Genomic DNA, 20,364 nt, shown 5'->3' with positions numbered 1-20,364 from the left:
GATGCTGATGTGATACTCACAAAAGTGTTTTGTTGAGAGGATGAAGCCTAACTAATTTTATTTATTTTTTTCTCGAGTCATTTTCTTGATTTATTGTTTTACTTCAATGTGTCTATTTACATTGAGAGGTGATTTTTTGTTGTTATGCGAAATGAACACTGGGTGGCAGCACTAACTTGAAGTGTCACAGGGACCACTTAATGAACAGCGGGGAAGGGAGGCTCATAATCCAAGTGCATGGACAAAGAGCAACAAGTGTCCAGCGTCGCTGATTTACGTGTCGTATTTCTATTCACAGGTTAGTGTTATCTTTGTTGTGTGACTACAAATGTTTATAAGCAACTACGAATGTCGAGTGATATGTTAATTGTGAGCTAAATTTGCTTTAAATGTGTTTAAATGTTATTGTGTGCGACTCGGTGTAACGGAGCTTGAAAAAGGTAGCGTATGACGTAGCTCCTTCATTTTTCGTTTGCTTTATTTGGCTCCTGGTCATTTGAGGATTATTTCCATGTGTGTATGAATCGAAATGTACTCTTGTGTGTGTGTGTGGAGTACTTTGCCCAAAATGCAACGAGCTAATGCTCGCCCGAGTTGCCGATGATGACTGCGTCCGTGACGTCGGCCTTGTTTAAAATGGCGCACGTCGATTGCGGCCAGAAATGTTCTTGAGTGTACTATACTGTATATGGTGTAACGTTAAGAGGTAGTCATTATAGTTTTCTATTTAGTTTTCATTAAGAAGTAAATGTGTTATAGCTTAACTGCAAGAAAGATTTATTCTGTTGTATAAGGTGAATACTTGTTAAATGTAAAGCCATTACAAAAACACTCTTTTGAATAGAGAGCAAAGATGATCTACATCCATGAGTGTTGATAGATGAGACATGAGTAAAGAGAGAATGTGTATTTTTGGTGACAAAACTTTTGTAAATTTTATTTTTGATAAAATTTGAATTGTAAGGGAAACATTTCTACGTGAATGATGATGTCATCCAACTATGATGAGAAACTAGTGCTTGAATATGAAGCATATTGACAAGCAGAATTATTTCACCATTGCAGTTAACGGTTGGAATTAACATGTAAATAAAGATAATCCAAGTGCATGGACAAAGAGCAACAAGTGTCTAGCGGTGCTGATTTACGTGTCGTATTTCTGATATTTACAGGATTTATCTATATATCTGCCAGCGGGCACCCAGCCGGGACCCGCTACACTAACACTCTTGACAAAGTTTTCTCATCAGTGAGGTCTACCGCGTATTTTAGACCCAATTCCAACAATTTGTATTTTTTATTTTTTTAAAGGTTATTTTATGGACCGTTAAGAGACGAGCATTTAACCATCATTAATTGCTCTCTTCAGGCAGTCTCTTCTGGCCTGTTGCCTTTAAAGTGGCAGTGGTAAGGCCCCTGTTGAAGAAGAGCCATTTAGATTTGAATAATTTCAGACCGATATTTTATTATTATTATTTTTTTCATAGTTTATAAGTGTCGTAAAGGTCTTGGTCCTTCCTATCTTTCAGAATTTCTTAGACCATACCTCCCTCGGTCCCTGCTCTCATCCAGTTGAGGGCTCCGAGCCATTCCCAGTATCAGGACATACTCGTGTACATAAAGCGTCCTTTTCGTGCTACGGCCCTCATCTATGAAACAGGATGCTGGAGCACCTCGAGGCCACAGAGAATGTTCATGTTTTTCAAGCAGGCTCAAACCTAGCTTTTTAATTTAGCTTTGAGTTGATATTCATGTACTTTTCTTAATAGTCTTATTTATATACTTTGGTGTTTATATTACCTAACCCTATAGCTATTATCATTATTATTTATTTTATGTTTTTAGTGGGTTTTGTTATTTTTAGTTTTTTCCAGTGTTCCTCTGGGAGAGTCCTCTGCTCCGGAAGTTGTCGTAATGTGACGTTATCGGAAGGCACGCAAGGACCCAGATGCAATCTTGCAGGCTGATCATATCTGACTCCATGATCTCTACGGCAATGGAGCTCTCCCCAACAAGCGGTCTTTTTGTAGTAGTGAACTCGTAAACTAATAAATCAGTTGTAACGCAACACATTTAACATACAGTATCGATAACGGTGCTTCAAATACGGGAAAAATAATTGGGGGGGGGGGGTTTGGGGTGGGGGCAGTTACCTAACTCATTATTCCCAACACTGATAATAACAAACAAAATTTACAAACCAGAAGTATTTGCAGTAACGCAGTGTTAAAAAACACATTTCACCTAATAAGGAATAATCTCGTATTGTCTTCAATAGAAACATCAGTAAGTGATATTTTGATATATATTTTTTTAATCAAGATACTCAAATTACTCGAGGGCTCATTTTCCCCCTATTTTGATATTTTACAGTGGCCAGGAATGCCTCTAAATTAGTGATGCTTGTATCATTGTATGCCAAGGCTTTTATGTAAGTGAAAAAATAAATAAATACAACCCAGTAGCTATTTTAACATCGGACTTGATCATTTAAATAACTAATTCCACTTGTTTAAATTGAACGAGATAAAAAAGCAGTTATTAATCCATGTTCAGACAGATTTTCCAAAGTAAATAATCCACAGCCTATTAGCATTGGGAAGAAAGGCTACAAAAGGTCTTTACACTTGTTGAGAAATTGTTCCTACGGCGCCTGTAATCACTGCACATTTTACTGAATGTTAACAATGAGTGGACAGGCTGCCAAAGAAAAACGAACAGGTTGCATGTCTCATATGTTTTGCAAATGAGTCCTTACTGTACTGATGAAGCTTGACTTTGGAGACAATCTTCACAAAGCAAACATGGCAACAAGTACAACATCTCTCCCAAGGGACTCTGATGCCGCACAGCTAGTACAAGCAAAGTGTATGTATGTGTTGGGGATGTCGAGTGAACACATTTTGTGGCACAACCCATTATACTTTCAAGTGGAGGAAACTTTGTGTTGTACACTAGGCTTAACATGCACATCTACCCCTAAAGGGCACATTGATCATGCAAATGAAGCCTGGGCAGATTTATTCACCAGCCAGACTCCACCAGTCAAGAAGGCTCAACATTTGTTTTCCGGGTTGTCACTGTGTCTCCAGGGAGCTGCGCGCCACCTGTTTTCAATTTCAGGCGGAGACGATCCCAGGCAGGCCTCCACATTTTCAGTGAGAATCGGTTGGGCATGTTAGCCTGCAGCCTCTCCGGTTAAGAGCAAGAGCAAAGAATGAGGCACAAACTTGACAGCCAAAATGATTGATGAGCGGCTATTAATTAAGTTAAAACATCAACCAAATATTCTATTATTATTATTATTATTTTTAAATAGTGGTGATACAATGCTGTTGCTTTGTAATCAGAATATTTTTCTAACATTGAAAATGTAGTAACCGGTTCAGGGTGTCCCCTGTCTACTGCCCAAAGCCAGCTGAGATAGGCTCCAGCACCCCCCGCGACCCTTGTGAGGAATAAGCGGTCAAGAAAATGGATGGATGGATGGATGGATTGATGAAAATGTAGTGTGGATGGTTGTTCGTCTCTGCGCTGCGATTGGCTGGCAACCAGTTCAGAGTGTACGCCGCCTAGGGCCCGAAGACGTATGGGATAGGCTACAGCACCCCCCGCGACCTTTGTGAGGAATAAGCGGTCACGAAAATGGATGGATGGATGGATGAAAATGTGAATTAGGAAACAGCGAGAACATCAACATTTATTTCTGCATGTAACATTTTCAACTCTGAAAAAAGAGACAAGGTTGTAGTTTACATTGAAATAAATAAGCTAGTGCTTATTTAAGTTCTCACTGTATTAAAGAAATTGAAGCCAAACTTAAATTATCCACCTGCAATGATCCACAAATGCAAACCAAAAATACCGTCTGCTTCTGTGTTGTCATTAAGTGTGTGGAGGCGTGAAGTCAGCTACCAACATCAATATTTCATTTCAAAAAATTAATTATATATCTGAAAAAATAATACCCAATTAAAATGTTCTTTTTTTTTTAACCTCACAGCCCAGTGTTGGCACATCAGGGCTGTAAAACCCTACATTCATCTTCACACGATTGTAAGCTTTCTTGTGTGAGGCGATGTGAGCAACATTTGTTTTTAATGAGGTTCATGTAGCACGTTGCATTAAAGATTCTTCAGGAACTTTAATTTTCTTGGCTGCATCCTTGCTTTGCCTGTCCGGGGTCAAATAGTTCAAGAAATCTTGGCGCAAGGTGTCGCACATCAGCCCCTTTGAATTTATTGTACATCTATACTTTACTTATACTGCACCGGGCTGAGCCACCATCCTCAGACTGGTACGGTCCCAACCAAGCCTTGTTACGTGAAGCGTGATGCACCACCTGTGTCGTCATTATGTTAATCATTATGCACAGCACCACTGATTGGTCATCAGTCACAAAGTGTGTGTACTTGTCACCACTATAGTCTACATCTAGTTTAACATCCATCCATCCATACATTTTCTGAACCGCTTGTTCCTCACAAGGATCGCGGGGGATGCTGGAGCCTATCTCAGCTGGCTTTGGGCAGTAGGCAGGGTACACCCTTAATTGGTTGCCAGCCAATTGCAGTAGTTTAACATGTTCACAGTTGTTTTATGGCAGGAAAGATGTTATTTAGTTTTATTCTTTGGCACAAAAAAACTATCCCTTGTAACTTTTTTGATACTTGGATTGGATTTGAATGCAACACATGCCGATATTGGTCATAAAATAGAGAGTGATTTTTAAAGGTAGAGTCCGACAGATTTCCCTAAACTGCACACAAGGATCAAAATTTTAACTGGACCTTTTATTACCCCACACATCCTGTCACCGTATACAATCATTATATAGCAAGCAAGATAACCTGGGAGAGTAACATAGTGGTAGCAAATGATGGATCTCTAAAAGGGATTCTCCCTTTAAGCAAAAAGTTTTTCAACAACATGTATGCTGAAGTACAGAACCAGACAGCTCACTCGCAAACACATCCCCGAGACGTGTGTGGATGATGACAATAATGAGGGAAGCCATCCTCGTGCGCTTTGTTTACAGTTGACCTTTAAGGCCTGCGAGTGAGCTCACAACCGCTCTTTTGTTTCCTGCTCTCGTTTGCCTGACAGTCTGCTCTCCACGCATCTGGATCGCATGTTTTGCCTAGCTATTGAAAACGTGATTATGTGACTGTAACTTGCATTGCAAGCTCCTCTCTTTGAATTTACATTTTTGTTGTTACTTCTTATTCTGGCCACTCTGTCACGCTCTAGGAATTGCATTCGGACGACTCATTCTTTTGATTTGTGTTTATGTGGAGAACGGCGTGGATAGAGAACTTTTTAGCTGCAGGTACAGATAGTGGGAATATATTAAAAAGAAGACATATCCGCTACTCATTCATCCACTTTCTGACAAGTACATTTGCTGTGTTGCTTTTCAGAAGAAAATAAAAGCTTTAGACAGTCACGTAATGAAGAGTATGGAAACTGCAGAAAGAAAACAGAGGAAATTCTATAATGTCCGCTACAGGCCGTTTGGTTTAATTGCATTTAAGTCTGATGAAATAAGAAATATCGTTTTGTTTGTCATGGACATGAAATTTGACCTCAGCAGTGAACACACACTGCTCGACTGCGTTCAGATTATGGGTGGGCGATTTTGCAAAAATAGAATATCATCATTTATGAATTATAAATTCACGATTTCAATTTTCTCATGACTTTATAAATAAGAAATACAAATTAAACATGAAATAAGAGGCACATTAATACATGCACATATTTGTGAAAATGATCATGATAAACACCTTTTGTAAAGAAAAATATAAATTATAGAGCCGCAAAACACCTGAGAAACAATTTATCTGGACGGGCCCTGAATGTAACACAGACTTTTGTTTGTGTGTGCTAACGTTAGCGTGTTGTTGTCTTGCTTGGTTAGCCTGATCATTTCACAAATGCTATAATATGACTTACGGCTGGACCAGAGCTCGCTTGTTTCTGTTTGTTTCTGCGTGATGGGGGGGGGGCTGGATCTGGGTCGTGGTGCATGGCGGGTGTGGGTGGAGTGCAGGCTGTGGGCCGTTTGTAGTGTTGCTGTAACTTTTCTTCACTCATTCCTTGCACACTTTACATATGATTTCCGCCTGGTCTTTGTCATCTGGTGTGAAGCCAGAAGAGTTCCGTATTATGGACGAACTCTGGCAGAAAATGAGCTGACGGTCAGATTGCGCTGACATGCTTTTGCGTCGCAATCAGACGATTCCACAGAAATGACAGATCATGAGCCCCGTATTTCGTCTAACGATTTAATATCGTCATATCGCCCACCCCTACTGCAGGCATATCTGATTCCAATTGGATTCCTACTCAAATCCGATTTTAAATTTTTAGGGCTGTCCAGACCGTTTTTAGTGTCCAAATCCGATCTGGCCCTGTTCAGACTGAGCCACATTATTGAACCATCTGACAGGTTGCTACAGTAACGACGTCAAACAGAGGCAGTGCCGAGTATGTAGTTTGACATCATTCCGACGCCGTTTACCACTACGTACTTCCTCGTAAGCGTGTTAAGCAGTTTTCTTTTCTTTCTTCTTTCTTTCTTTCTTTCTTTCTTTCTTTCTATGACCATATGTCTATAGCTACGACTGGGCACTAATTCGCTGTTTCCGGTTGCACATGTGAAGAACTGACGGGCTAGCGAGACCAGCTTCAGTGCAAGTAACTGTCACTGTATTTCCGGTTGAGCATGCGAGGAGCCGACGGGGCACTGGAGCCGTCAAGGCTCTTGAGTGCCGAGCATGTGAGGAACCAGCCGGGCAGCGAATGAATTGGGTATTGACAGTGTGGGCGCATTGGTTTTTGAATGCGTAGAGTGACGTCACGGACAGTCAAATCCGTTCTGAGTGTTTTGAGCTGATCAGACTGACGCATCCTGTCCAAATCGGATATGAAACTACCTGCCGCAAGTGGTTTCAATCTCTCCCGCAAAACGGATTTGGGCTGGCAGTCTGAACAAGGCCTTAGTGGGACTCACTGGAGCAGGGGGCTGTTAAGTGCCTGGGTAGCTGTTTGGGATACCAGTGTCTTGCTCAAGGACACCATAAGTCCTGTGTCCAGGGAAGGTCTCGAATGTGGGTCCCCTTGGTGGTAAGTGACAATCTTAGCCGCTTAGCTGCACTAATTGTATTGCCTATGTTATTGCTGCCCTTGCGCTGTAACCATGAAGCCTGGTAAAACTTGTAAGTCTTGCAAAAACACAGTGCTACTCTCACTGACTTTATCACTTTCAGACAGGAAATGTTTTCCATTTCCACTGCCCTCTCTCGATCAAATGCTTTGAGTCTCTAAGTTGGTGCTGCGCCAGTACACGACAATGCCTTTGCATGCTTCTTGATCTAGATGCAAATTGGCTTTCCTATGCAGCAAAAACTGTACGGGGACTGGTACTTAAATCATAGTGGTGCCTGTAGAGTCTTCCCTACAAAATATCACTTCTGGGAATAAGGCAGATTGCATGATACCCAAGTCTCATAAAGTTTTTAAGTTCTCAGCAGCATAAGCCTATACATTTGACCAAAGAACGATACATACAAGTTCAAATGACATAACCTGAACTAGTGTTGTAGTTCTCGAGATTTTTTTTTCTGTTTGTTTGTTTTTTGGGGGTGAGGGGGGGATTTTTCTTTACAGTCTTGGTCTTGGTGTTGTTTCAGTCTCGATACTCTCTAATCTTGATAATTTAATGTCTTGGTCTCTGTTGGTGTGATCTTGACTACAAATGAACTCTTGGCCATGCACCGGAGTCAGAAAAGCCACCAGTGTCTGAGATGTGTTGGAGTCCACCAAACCCAGTTACATAGAGCTATTTTCAAAGAATTGAGGCTGACAGATGAAGAAAGCAATGAAGCTGGCATGGCTTGCTGGCTATTTGAGATGTTTCAAAGATCTGTCATCTTCAAAGACGTTCAACAGAAAGGCATCAGGACAGGAAAAATTGAATGTGAACTTTTTAAATGATGTAAAAGCCTTTGAGTAGCTGTGATTTGCTCTAAAACAGCTAGTGGTTTACTCATTTTCTGTTGTTCTGCATGCTTTTGTTGCGCTGTCTTGAAAGAGGAACCACAGAGTTGCTGTTTCTTTTTCAAGGGTCAGACAGCGATGACGCCCAGTGTTATTTTGATTTGTGCATGTGTGCCTTTTATTGCTGAGGCGTTTCTCCTGACACAGACAATACAGGACTCCCATCTGACCAATTATTTTACTGCTCTCATTGGCAATGCAGCTTTACCATTAGCGTGGGGTTATGCATGAAGCTAACGTACTACATAACATCCTCTGTCTGCCTGGCTGTGCACTGGCATCAAAGTGTGCATTTAAAAGGCAGTGCGCCAGCGTCATCTTCCCAAGTCTTCACAATGAGAGCTCTGTCTCCAGAGGGAGGCTGTCCAGTTCCAGCAGCAAGGCCAAATAAGTGGGACAGCAGTGGTGTGAGGAGGTAAATAAAAAATGAGCGAGGGAGATGTCGGGGGAGGCATGGTGAGTGTGCATCCGCGCCTGATGAAATTGGCAATGGGAAGACAGACGTTGTTTTATTGGGAGGTGATTCTGTCCCAAATTGTACCAACTTCAGATGTGCGTTGGCCTAAATTGAGTGCCCAGTGCCAATAGCCACCGATTCAAGTGTCTGATTTAAACTGGAGTGCTTCTGCATGTGGGTCTTTTTACTCAGCCTATGTACAAAGTAAAATGAAAAGTAATTTATTCACCGAGAACACACAATAGGCTAGCACATTCTCCCTCCATCAACAGTTTGCGTATTTGTTCAGGTTCATGTTGAAGGTTAATGCTTTTACTGCTTGGTAAAGACGCTGTGAGCAACTTAGTCACCTTCCTTTGTTAAACTTGCACTCTCTAAAACTTTGAGAAAGCACCATAAAGCAAAGTGCAGTGTCTTTATGCACCAACAGGGTATTTGCAGGGATGGATGTGTTGGTGTGCCCATGTATTAATGTCGTGCCATAAAGTTTACATCGTGGTTTCTTGCGTTTAACAGGCTCTGCGCTGTGCCAGACCGTAAAGATAACAGCCACAGTCCATCATTTGAGCAAAGATGTGTTTAAAGAGGAGCCAGGAAACTACAAATAACATTAATCCCAAACGAGAATCGACTTTCTTATTGCCATTCTATATTTTCTTTATCTCTGTTTGTTCTATATCTGTTCCTTGCAGCCCTTCTTTTTACCTCAAACTTGCTCAATTTCACTTTTTTTTTTCTTTTGTTAGGCACTCTTTTTCCTTCCAGACTCAGCCTTTGATTCCTTTTCTCTCCCGTACAATCCATCCTGCTCTCCCACCCACTGAAGATGGCCTTCAACCAGAGTGAAAGGGAAAATGGGCTCAGTGAGAAACAGAACTGCGACCGCTTCTGTACGGTCGAACAAAGGAGGGCAGCCACAAATTAACAGTTTGCACACGCACGGTGACCCCCATGGCATTTTCAATGAGCAAAGCTCAGTAGTTCTCCAGGTAGTGCAGTCCACAGTGAGGTGCCGCTGATATTTTTACAAATAACTGCCACTGATTGTGACACTGGAATAAATTGCTGAAATTTACTGAACACTTGAAAACAACACTGCTCTAACTCCCAAAATGCATGTAAACAACCACAAACTGCAACAGAAAGGAAGTGATATTGTGCAGTAAACTAAATATTTCGAATAGATAAATATGAAAAGTTATGTCCTGTTTACTTCGCCTCAACGATAGGTCTAATCTCTGCAAATGAGGTACTGGCTGCCATTGGCAACCTGTTCTTCCTATTTAAGGGTCTATGCAGCTTTAATGTTTGATAATTACAATTTTGACTGCAGGTGTTAATTGTTTAAATAAATAATAAACAATATCGACCTCGTCTCGTCGGCCTTGGGGTCCCTCATATCAGCCAATCAGCTCTCACATTCCACACAGGTCTTACACGTCAGGCATGTCTTACTGTCTTACTCAACTGTGTACGCGGTTGCGTGTTGTTGGGCTGCAAGGTAAGAACGTTGCCTGCTTCCTTGCACCAACCTTTCACATCTATTTCACCATGACACCGAAACACTGAAAAATGTTTGTCATATTAGTGGACCAGACATCTCATTGTTTAAGTAAAACCTATGGTTCAGAGCATTGTGCCTTACTTGGACAAACTTTGTGGCACACTAAAATGATCAGTGTTTTCCCCTAGTATATACGGCAATTACATATTGTAGAGTAATATCAATGTTGAAAGTAATTTGCAGCAAGAAAAGCTTTCTCAGGTCTGCTCAACATCGCAGCTGTGCCAGTTTAATGTCCACAATAAAAAGGCAGAAAAAACAAACGCACATAAACGGGAGGGTGGAGAAACGCTTGCACTAATTGGCGGCAGATGCAGGTTGCTTTTTCAAATCACAATAATTGCAGCAAGGTAAAACAGTCGCGGCGGAAATGATTCATGAGGCCTTTGAGAATGTAACAAATAATAATCTACAAGTTGCTTTAAGACCATTTTAATTAGGACATGGCACAATGATTACACCATACAAATATGCTTCAATTGCATCCATAGACATGAGTTATGAAAGTAATTGTGATGTGCTTCAGAATTGTCTTGCAAAACAAACACGGACGTGGCTGAAGAAAAGGCAGTTAAATTCTCTGGTCAGCCTCTCTTCTAATTCTACGGCATACGGCTCAGGGATCATGCATGAAAAGTATCACAACGGCGGTCAACATGGAGGCACTTGCAACGTTTACTGCTGATGCTACCGCAAAGAAATAAAAAAAGATCCCATCGTTTGGTTGTTTATGCTGCTGCCGTTGCTGATTGTCTCGGATAAAAACCGGTGGGAAAAATCATACTTTCCTGCATTTTGATGAGATTGGATGGACCAATTATTTTCCTCCGGCTGTCAACAGAATGAACCTGCAATTCTACAAGCATGGCTAACAAACCGTTGTTGGGAGGGCTGAATCTCTGCCGGGCATGTTTACTTTAGAGAAAATACAATGGGATTAAGATAAATGTTTGACACTGTACAACAGTCTACGAACTCAAAATGTATAATGTCGAGAATCTCGACACAATGTGAAAGCATAATGTATGAGGGTCAGTGAAAAAGTGAGGAGCCCAATTTAATTTTGTGTGTGTATGTATGTATGTATGTATGTATGTGTGTATATATATATATATACATATATATATATATATATATATATATACATATACATACAGTGATACCTCGGCTGACGAACGCTTTAGCTCACGAACTTTTCGCCTCACGAACATTAAATTCGCGAGAATTTAGTCTCTGCTGACGAACTACTTTTCGGCGGACGAACCAAACCACGCGGTCGAACAGCACCACGGTGGCGGCCACGAGAAGCTGACGCACGCTCACGGCGTCCCAGTTCGTCACCCCCTTTCTTTTAGTGCGGACGCGGTTTGTGTTTGATAGACATTTTGAGTGTACTTTTGCTATTATGGGACCGAAAAAGACCCCACCACAGACTAGTGTTAAGCCTAATGCTTACCAGCGAGGGACGGCGATTCGGCGGCGCGTTTGCATTGTAGTCAATGGAGTTCGCGCCACTAAAAAAAAGCGAAAGTGCCATCACGTACCTCAAAAAAGGAGAAAATCGTGCCACGGCTGTTTAGTCCCAGGAAAGAGGTGAAAGTAGTTGGCGGTGCTCACTTTTTGTTGACTCGCTAAAGTGCTCCACTTCCTTGTTCACCAAGGGACACGCCTCCTCCGCTCCGGTGAGCACGAAAGTGCGAATGAGCCGCAACCGTTCCATAAACACTCTACACGGTGAAACGCTCGCGAATGAAGTAAGTCTACCATTGCTACTATCCTTAAGAACTACCATCACAAAGTAAAATAAAACGACTTTATTATACAGTACAATTTATTTCTTTAATTACAAGCACATTTATTATACATAAAATAAGGTATATTTTTGTGTAGTTTTAAGGCTTATTTAGTAGAAAATTATGTTTTATAGGGACCTGGGAACGGATTATTCTCATTTTAATGGTTTCTTATGGGAAATAAATGTTCGGAAGAAGAACTTTTCGGCTTACACACACTCTCTGGGAACCAATTAAGTTCGCGAGCCGAGGTATCACTGTGTGTATATATATATATATATATATATATATATATATATGTGTGTGTGTATATATATATATATATATATATATATATATATATATATATATATGTGTGTATATATATATATATGTATATGTGCTCAGCATAAATGAGTACACCTCAACAGGGTTGTAAGAACACCTTTAGTATCCTTTCAGTCAAGATTCTCTATGAAATTCTATGCTACAAAATACTTCCACGTGTGGGCCACTGACCGCAAATAATTGTAACAAATGTATTAAAGTACATTTTGCATAAATATTAGACCCTGAGAAAAAGACTGACAACTTGTTAATTCCAGGCCGAACAGACTTGTTGCTATCCATAAAAGTCATGGAGGTCTTCGAAAATACTAGATTGTAGTCGTTTTTGTTGTGGGATGCATTCATTTTTCGCATTCGTTAATTTGATTAAACTAAGGATTTTCAAATCAATGCATTCCATCATCAACCTTACTTTAATGTTGTATGTTAAGCACATATTCTACAAAAAGACATTTTTTTTTCTCAAAATTTTGGAAATTGTTCTTATGTTTATTGAGATTTTGAATAAAAGCGTTACATTTTCCGAAGGGTGTGTCTCATATACGCTGAGTACAATATATATGTTCATTTACATATCTTTAACATAACTCCAGGTGGTGCGCACCAATAATTCAGGTGCCCCACATCACTCTTCGTATTCACAACAGACCAAATTAGCTTTAACTACACAATAAATCGCATGCAAGACGGCCACTTAAATATTACACTGCATTGTTATCAACTGTTAAGAACAATACGAACAAACAAACACCTTGACTTTTGAAAACCTGCCACGTATGGTAATGGATGATGCGGAATTGCTTTTGCTTGGCAGCCTTTCAACCAACTGTTTTGTATGACTTAGAGTAAGTAGCTTTTTTCATGAAATTTGTTGTCAAACTAAAAAAAGAAGAAGTAACAGAAGACAGAATTAAGGGCAGACAAGGGAGGGGCAACAACATGAATGACATCAGCGGTGCTGTTTGTTCTTTTCACTGCCTTTTATTTTAGGAGCAAAGCAGAGAGGGGACAAAAATGTTTCGAGCTGCAGGTGGAACACAAAAGTCTCACAGTGCAAGATCCAGCTTTAGTTCGTAAGATACAGGCTAGAAATTATACCGTCATAACCATCACACTCTTGTTGCCAAAACTACATTATAATCCAAATTCTATGTGGCCTTGTGAGCCGTCACATGGACAAGTCCAAATATTAAAACACCATAAAGTTTTTTTGCACTATGAAAGATGAGCAGCCTCCATATTACCGAGCTCATCTTTTCATCTAGTCCATCTTTTTTTCACCACCGTTCTCTCTATAGCATAATTCACATAACGTGTATGTTTTCAACCGACGGTGCTCCGTGATTTGTCACTCCGCATCAGAAACTAGGACCAAACTGTTAATTTTGTGTGACATTTAACCCTCGGCTCCCCTGCACCCACCACCCTTCAACTTGAAATGTCAAAGTGTGTGTTTACAGAGCTGTGCTTATATATATGAGGACTAGGTGCTCTGATGTGGACAGTTTTGTGTGTGCATGCACATTTGACCGCACATAAAGCCCCAAGTGATCAACTGTGGGAGGTTGTGGAGACTGAGCAATGTTTATTTCTTTCGTTCTCATTGGCCAACATGACTCGTGCTTTTCTGTTGTGAATGACGGATTGTTTTGTACATTCTTAAACACATAGCTTAAGGATTAGTATCCCTGAAAGTTTGTCATAACATTTGAGTTGTGCCCATGTTCTGGGGGCTAATTTGTACACGTGGGTGAGTGACAACGATAGGAAGCGACGCAGGACGCATGGACGCGGTCGGCTAATGCCAGCTTTTATTCAAGCTGGACCCTGGAGGTGAAGAAAACTAAGCGTGGTGATGGCTTGTCAGCTGCAGGTTCTTGAGGCAAAAAAGTCTGAACTAATTAATTAATCTTTCATAAGACACAGAGAGAGATAATCGAGGCTGCTGTCTTCTTCTGACGTTTAGAGGTACACGTTTTATCTCCAACAATACCCTGCAGATATGACAACACCCATATCTCATGTACTTTTTGAAAAGTCATGTTTCAAACACAATCATTGACCTCTTGAATAACTTTTGGGAAGCATCAAATAACTGCACGTTGACTAATTTTCAACAGGGGCAGCACTGACCTTTTGTTCAGGATATTGCGCAAGTTGCCATGGCAGCATGGCTGTTTGTGTACTCGCCCGCTGGAGGATGAGGATGTGCGATTGCTGCATGGCAGGGTGGCACATGGCTGCAAGTGAGCGTCCTGACAGGGAACGTCAGAAATGTCAGCACGATAATGCTACGAAGGATGACTAGAAACTCAGGGAATGCAAATGTATTAAAAGTTTTGTCGACTACACTACAATAGTTAATGCAATGCTAATGTGAGTTAATTAATTTGGGCAGCAGTGCCGGCTGGTGGAGGTTTCGCCAGTGGGTGGGCGCTATAAAAATATTAGTTGTTGTCTTTTTACATCTGAGAGGGAATAAAACTGCGCCTCCTGCATGCGTTGTCAAGGGAGCTGTGATATATTTTAATTAGAAGATAACATTTTTATTTGTTATTTATGATTCTTTTATTTTAATTCTTGTCTTATAATTTATGTACTGTACAGTACTTACAGCTGCAGTTGTTGTGCAATGTTGTATAAATGAGTTTTAACTAAATTATTACATGACGTTCGAAAAGAAATGAACTTCAAAAAAAAATTTTAATCCAAAAGTAAACACAAAGTTATACGCAAGAGTAATTATCAGTCACCATTCATGGATAAAGCCATAATGTGGTCTAAGCAGGCCACCATCCCGTCACGGTATACAATACCTGACTAATGCCTTTCTTAAGATAGCCTAAAACCAGTTGTCCTTTGTCCTGTATGTAATTTGATGATTGGCTGATTCCGATAAATTCTTTGTTTATGTGGTTAACACAGTCATTCCAAATTACGTTGTCACTAAACAAAAGTCTTGTCTTTACATTTGCCTCGAACGCTTTGAGGTTGGAACTGACACACAAAAAAAGTAAAGATGCTCTCCGCTCATTGAAAAGATTTGGAATTTGGATTGTTGTAATTTGATTTGCGAGGATTATTTTGATTTGAAAAATGTGATAAAATGTTGCTTGACTATTATAACAGTATTCCTGCTTTGTATGCTGGTCACAGACAAAAAGCAATACAATACGCCGTGGAAATGAAGCGTTGTATTATGAAAATAGCAGAAATGCCCAGATGTTCGGAATTGCTAATAGCAACATTAGCAAAGCAAAGTCAATGGATGAGCTACTTGAGTGACAATCAGCCCAAACAATAAGATGGAACACCAACTGAAGTGTGCTGTTTTGCCATGTTTGACAGCTACCCCCTTTTTGAAAACAGCATTAATTGAGATGAAAGGAGCTTTTAATGTGTAATATGTATCAGAATATAAAAAGATGTATTGGCTGTGTTCATGATTCTAGGTTGCCCCTTGGCACTCAAACTGCCAATTAAAGCAATTAGTACGACTAGTCCAGAGCCTGCACTGGTGCTGTCCAGGGTTGTGCAAGCGGTGACACCCTCAGACATTATCACACAAACACCGCACTCCAATCTAGTGCATAATGCCACCATCTCATTGAGCCTCAGCAGCACCCTCCGTCCACAGTGCTATTGGTTTGATGAATTATCACTCTAGTTTTTGCCTTTGCCCAAAACTTGTTTATGTATAATTAGTCATGAACAAAGCCCAAATAAAAGAAAGATGTGGAAAACTGGATGCAAGTAACGTTCACATGGGCTGGCGCAATCAGTCTTTGAGGAGGGTTGTATGTTGTCCATGCTAACACAGAGGAGAATAATTGAATGAGAACGGGAGTGTGCGTTTATAGGTGTGTGAAGGTGGTTAGAGTCTGAGGGGAGGGATGGTGGATGGAGATTTTTTTTTTTTTTTAAGCATTAATAGCATGCACCACAAGTGAAATGACATTGTCTGGGTTGCCATGACACCGAGGAGATGCCCTCGCCCATTCCTGCTGTTATCCTTTACTTTATCCATTTTGCTGTTCCTGATCTCAGCTCATGAGCACTCCCTAGAGGCATGCCAGGAACCCTTCAACCTTGTTACCCAACCGAAGTGCCTTCGCATGGCATGACAATTGCTTACATATAAAACAAAATGAGACAAAGTGAAAAAGGGGAATGAGAATAGTCATTATACAAGTAAAAGGGGTCTTCCTTGCTCAGTCTTTCTTGCAGTATTGACCTAAGAACTCACCATGCATGTCATTGCGTCCTTACTCATACCAACACATCCAAATCTCCCAGGATGTAGCCCACATTTGAGACCACATGATTCATCATACATAAGTGGCACGAATAAACATTGGACAGCAAGGGCAAACTGTGTGAAAGCAGTGGATGTCATGTCAGTAATCACCAGATGACTTGGTTTATTCTAGCTTTGTAAATAAGGATTCACTTAAAAAAAAAACCAGATACTTTAGTTTTGTAATGTTTTATCATTGACTCCTGACACATACACAAACACACACACACAACGGGTAAATTTTCAGCAGCGTAGGGGCTGGGGTTTTGCAAGCCATGCTTGAACCCAGGAGGCATTGCTGACATTTTTGGTATAAAGGTCTTGATGAAACCTTACTGTTTACACATATACACATACATACACACGCGAGAATACACGCACATTCTCACGGTGCTATCTTTGTGGGGCCCTCTCATTGACATAATGCATTTCCTAGTCCCTTCCCCTAACCCCAACCATCAAAAATTATTGCCTACCCGCATTCCTTACCGAACCTAACCTGGTCGGTAGCAGGCTTTTCACAATGAACCTCGAGTTCTTCCCTGTCCCCGACTCCTTTCAGCCACACACGACATTGCATTTCTGTTCAATACTTCGAGCTGATTGGATGATGCGGCATTTTGTGCACGTTTGTTTTGACCAATCACGGCAACGGATGAAAATGTCTTGTTCGGTCTCGTCCTAGGGGGAGAAAAAAAAGCACAAGCATCTTTACCAGATAAAAATGCACGAAAACGCCTCTCGCTGTTCAACATTCAACAAGGAAATGGTGAGTAATTGAGACCGTTGTTTTGTTGTTGTGACTCGAGAGCGAGATGACACAATAAAGTTGTACTGGAGCTATTCCCTCTCCAAATGCTATTTTCTTTCCCACAACCTTTGCTTGGAGTGATCCACGAGACACTCTCATCTTCCCCAAGATCTAGTGTTACATTAGGTTTGTTCGTTTCCCCTGGCGTCGGAGCTTTCTGGTTTTGTCACAGTTGCATGTCACTCCCTAAACAGCACCTGATTGGTCTGACTTGAAAATGTCTGTTGCGAACGGATCAACCGAAGCAGTACAAGATGGATTCTCGTATTTGTAAAAAAAAACAAAAAACAAAACTGCAAACATTCAGCTTGCTGGCAAGGTTAAAGGCAGCATGGACAGCTTTTTTTTTCTCTACACTTGGGAGGGAGGGAAATTATTCTGTTTTAAAAATACTGCTACATGTGTACAAAGCTGCCTTTGCGGCCCACTAGATGATGGTAGATCTGTGTTAAGGATGAATGGGGCCATGTATCGTGACATTTTCAGCCAAAATCACCTTCCATCGGTGAGAGCATTGAAAGTGAAACATGTGGCTGTGTCTTCAAGCATGACAATCCCAAACACACTGCCTGCGCAACTAAGGAGTGGCTTCGTAAGAAGCATTTCTGAAGTCTGTATTTCACTGAGCGGCGCAGGTTTGGTCCGCGCACGTAGCGAGTGTGGCTTTTTCTGCCGGCTTCCTGAAGTGTTGCAAAGAGAAATTTTGAACATGTTCAAAATCTGATTGTGAGAAGAAAATCACTGCTCTTGAGGAGATCTGCATGGAGAAATGGGCCAAAATACCAGCTACAGTTTGTGCAAATCTGGCGAACACCTACAGTAAATGTTTGACCTGTGTCATTGCCAACAAATGTTACATTACAAAATATTCAGTAGAACTTTTGTTACTGACTAAATACTTATTTTCATCAATTATGAAAATATGAATTGAAGGTTAGAAACCTAATAGGTGGGACTTTTTTTGTCCCTCAAAATATGCATCACAGGCACTGATATGTAACAGCTACACTAGGATTTATTGAGCAGTTCAGCTGCTGGTAGCTAACCATGGATTAATTCAAGAAAAGAATTTCTGAAGATAACGCTACACTTAATATGACACCCTACATGACTATATTTACAAACATCCCTCACTGATAACACTCACAGGACTGTAAAATGTTAAGATGAAGGCAACTTCTTGATGAGCCACACGGTCCTGATACTCATGTGCATTGGTCAGAACAAAAATACAATACATTAAGTAAAATATATTTTTTATTGGCTGCTATTTTGAAATATATATTTACTATTGCTAAGTCAAAGTTCTTTCTCATTGAAGTTCATAGCTGATAGCCTGAGGGTTGAGCAATTAAATCAACTCGTGAGGTTGGAAGGGGTGAGGGGCTTATCCAATGGAGGCAGGTGGGCATTCATCCTCCGTCAGCACCTCTCCCCCTCTTGACAATTGCTTTTTGATGGGTAAAAATCCATCGGAACCTGCACATTGTCATCAGGCATCAACACACCTTTGCACGCCACTGAGTGTGCGAAACAATGCCAAACAGCATTTTTTGTTTGCTGAAGCTGAATCATTTGAATGTGACTTTCCTTTCATGACTACAAGGAGGGCTCAAATAGACATTGACTCATTTATTTGAAAAACACCAAACATCTTCTTTCAGTTGGAAATGTTTTTGTGTTACAAACAGAAATACAATTTTGCATTCTGCAGCGACACATTGATTTCATAAATTGCAACACAGATTTTTCTCGTTCTTTTCTTGTGTTCTTTCTTAATAAATACAGGTTAAAACACACACACACACACACACACAACAGATACCAAAAACAACCCCCACCCAAAGAAAAAAGATATATATGAGGATAGCAAAGGCTTTTGTGGCTCCTGGTGATTTTCATTTTCCCTCTCTAAGCGAGACGGTCCAAATGGCTCTTTGATTATTTCAGCTTGCCGACCCAGAAACAAACCAGGGGTGTCAAACTTGTTCTCACTGGGGGTTGTATCACGGTAATGTTTGCTCTTAGGAGGTCGATTAATGAAACCACTTAAATGTCCTTACAAATGACATATGAACAGCGTAGATCTTTTCTTTTTGTAAACTGTAAGAGTAACCATTTGAACAGTCACAATTATTACACAGAACAAACAATAATAGCATTTCTTGTTGCTATTATTCTATATGAAGATCCCGGAGAAACAGTTTTTTTTTTTTTTTTTTTTTTTTTTACTGTATATGTCGAGTGTCTGCGAGCAAGAGGTGTACAGCGGCAGAGAGGCAGTTATACTTCTTCTCCCTTACCTAATATGTTCTTTGTGGAAACCTTAAAAACCACCCAATATTTCCCCTGCAGTGGGTTAATACTATGTTTTGGGCTAGCTTCGTAAAATGGTGGCAAGCTTTCACAGGCCACATAAAATGACAGACGACATAAAATGATCTGGGCAGTGGACCTTGAGTTTGAGCGTTTGTCAACTGCTGTCTGTCACTCAGACATGTGCCAAGATCCGGTCCTCGAGGGCCAGAGTCCTGCATCTTTTTGAGGTTTCTATACTCCAACGCACCTGATTCAACAATCAGGATAATTATCGGGCTCCTACAGAGCTCGCTGGGCTTAAATATGAATCAGCTGTGTTGAAAGTGGGAAACCTCCAAAACCTGCAGGACTTATGCCCTCGAGGACTGCAGTTTGACACCTATGCTCTAGGATGGTGTTGTTGCAGAGGCGCCGATACTCCATTAAAACAACATCGGGCAGCACACTAACCCTAAGAAGCAAACACAGGAACAGTCTTTATTTTTTGCTATTATTTTAATATAGTGTACTCTTATTTTACTTTCATACTAATTTAATTTCTCCTTGTCCTCTTAAGTCATATTTAAAGATTAATTTTCAAGGATCAATGGAAATTTCCTTTACTTGAAATTCACAGATACAAATATCCAAAATCCAAATATACTAACACACATACATGGCGTGGGACAAAATACAATCCCTGAGGTTAGCCCACCAAGTCCCAAGACTTGTGAACATGAGGTAAAATAAATATGA

The 20,364-nt window shown here is 40.6% G+C and overlaps 1 long non-coding RNA gene across 3 annotated transcripts in view; it reads left to right on the top strand.

Moving 5' to 3' along the window:
- Nucleotides 1–210: 210 nt before the first annotated feature.
- The window catches only part of LOC144013481 (uncharacterized), a 104,371-nt gene continuing 84,217 nt past the window's right edge, over nucleotides 211–20,364 (top strand). For 2 of the 3 annotated variants that reach the window (XR_013282257.1, XR_013282256.1), the window contains exon 1: nucleotides 211–298. This is a non-coding gene — a long non-coding RNA (uncharacterized LOC144013481). Of the gene's footprint in view, nucleotides 299–17,184; nucleotides 17,269–20,364 lie in introns of all 3 variants that reach the window. The other variant, XR_013282258.1, reaches the window with a different exon arrangement.

The sequence above is a fragment of the Festucalex cinctus genome, chromosome 2, assembly GCF_051991245.1.
Source record: "Festucalex cinctus isolate MCC-2025b chromosome 2, RoL_Fcin_1.0, whole genome shotgun sequence".
NCBI lineage: Eukaryota > Metazoa > Chordata > Actinopteri > Syngnathiformes > Syngnathidae > Festucalex > Festucalex cinctus.
The sequence above is the reverse complement of the archived record's forward strand: the minus strand, read 5'-3'. Positions and strand labels throughout refer to the sequence as shown.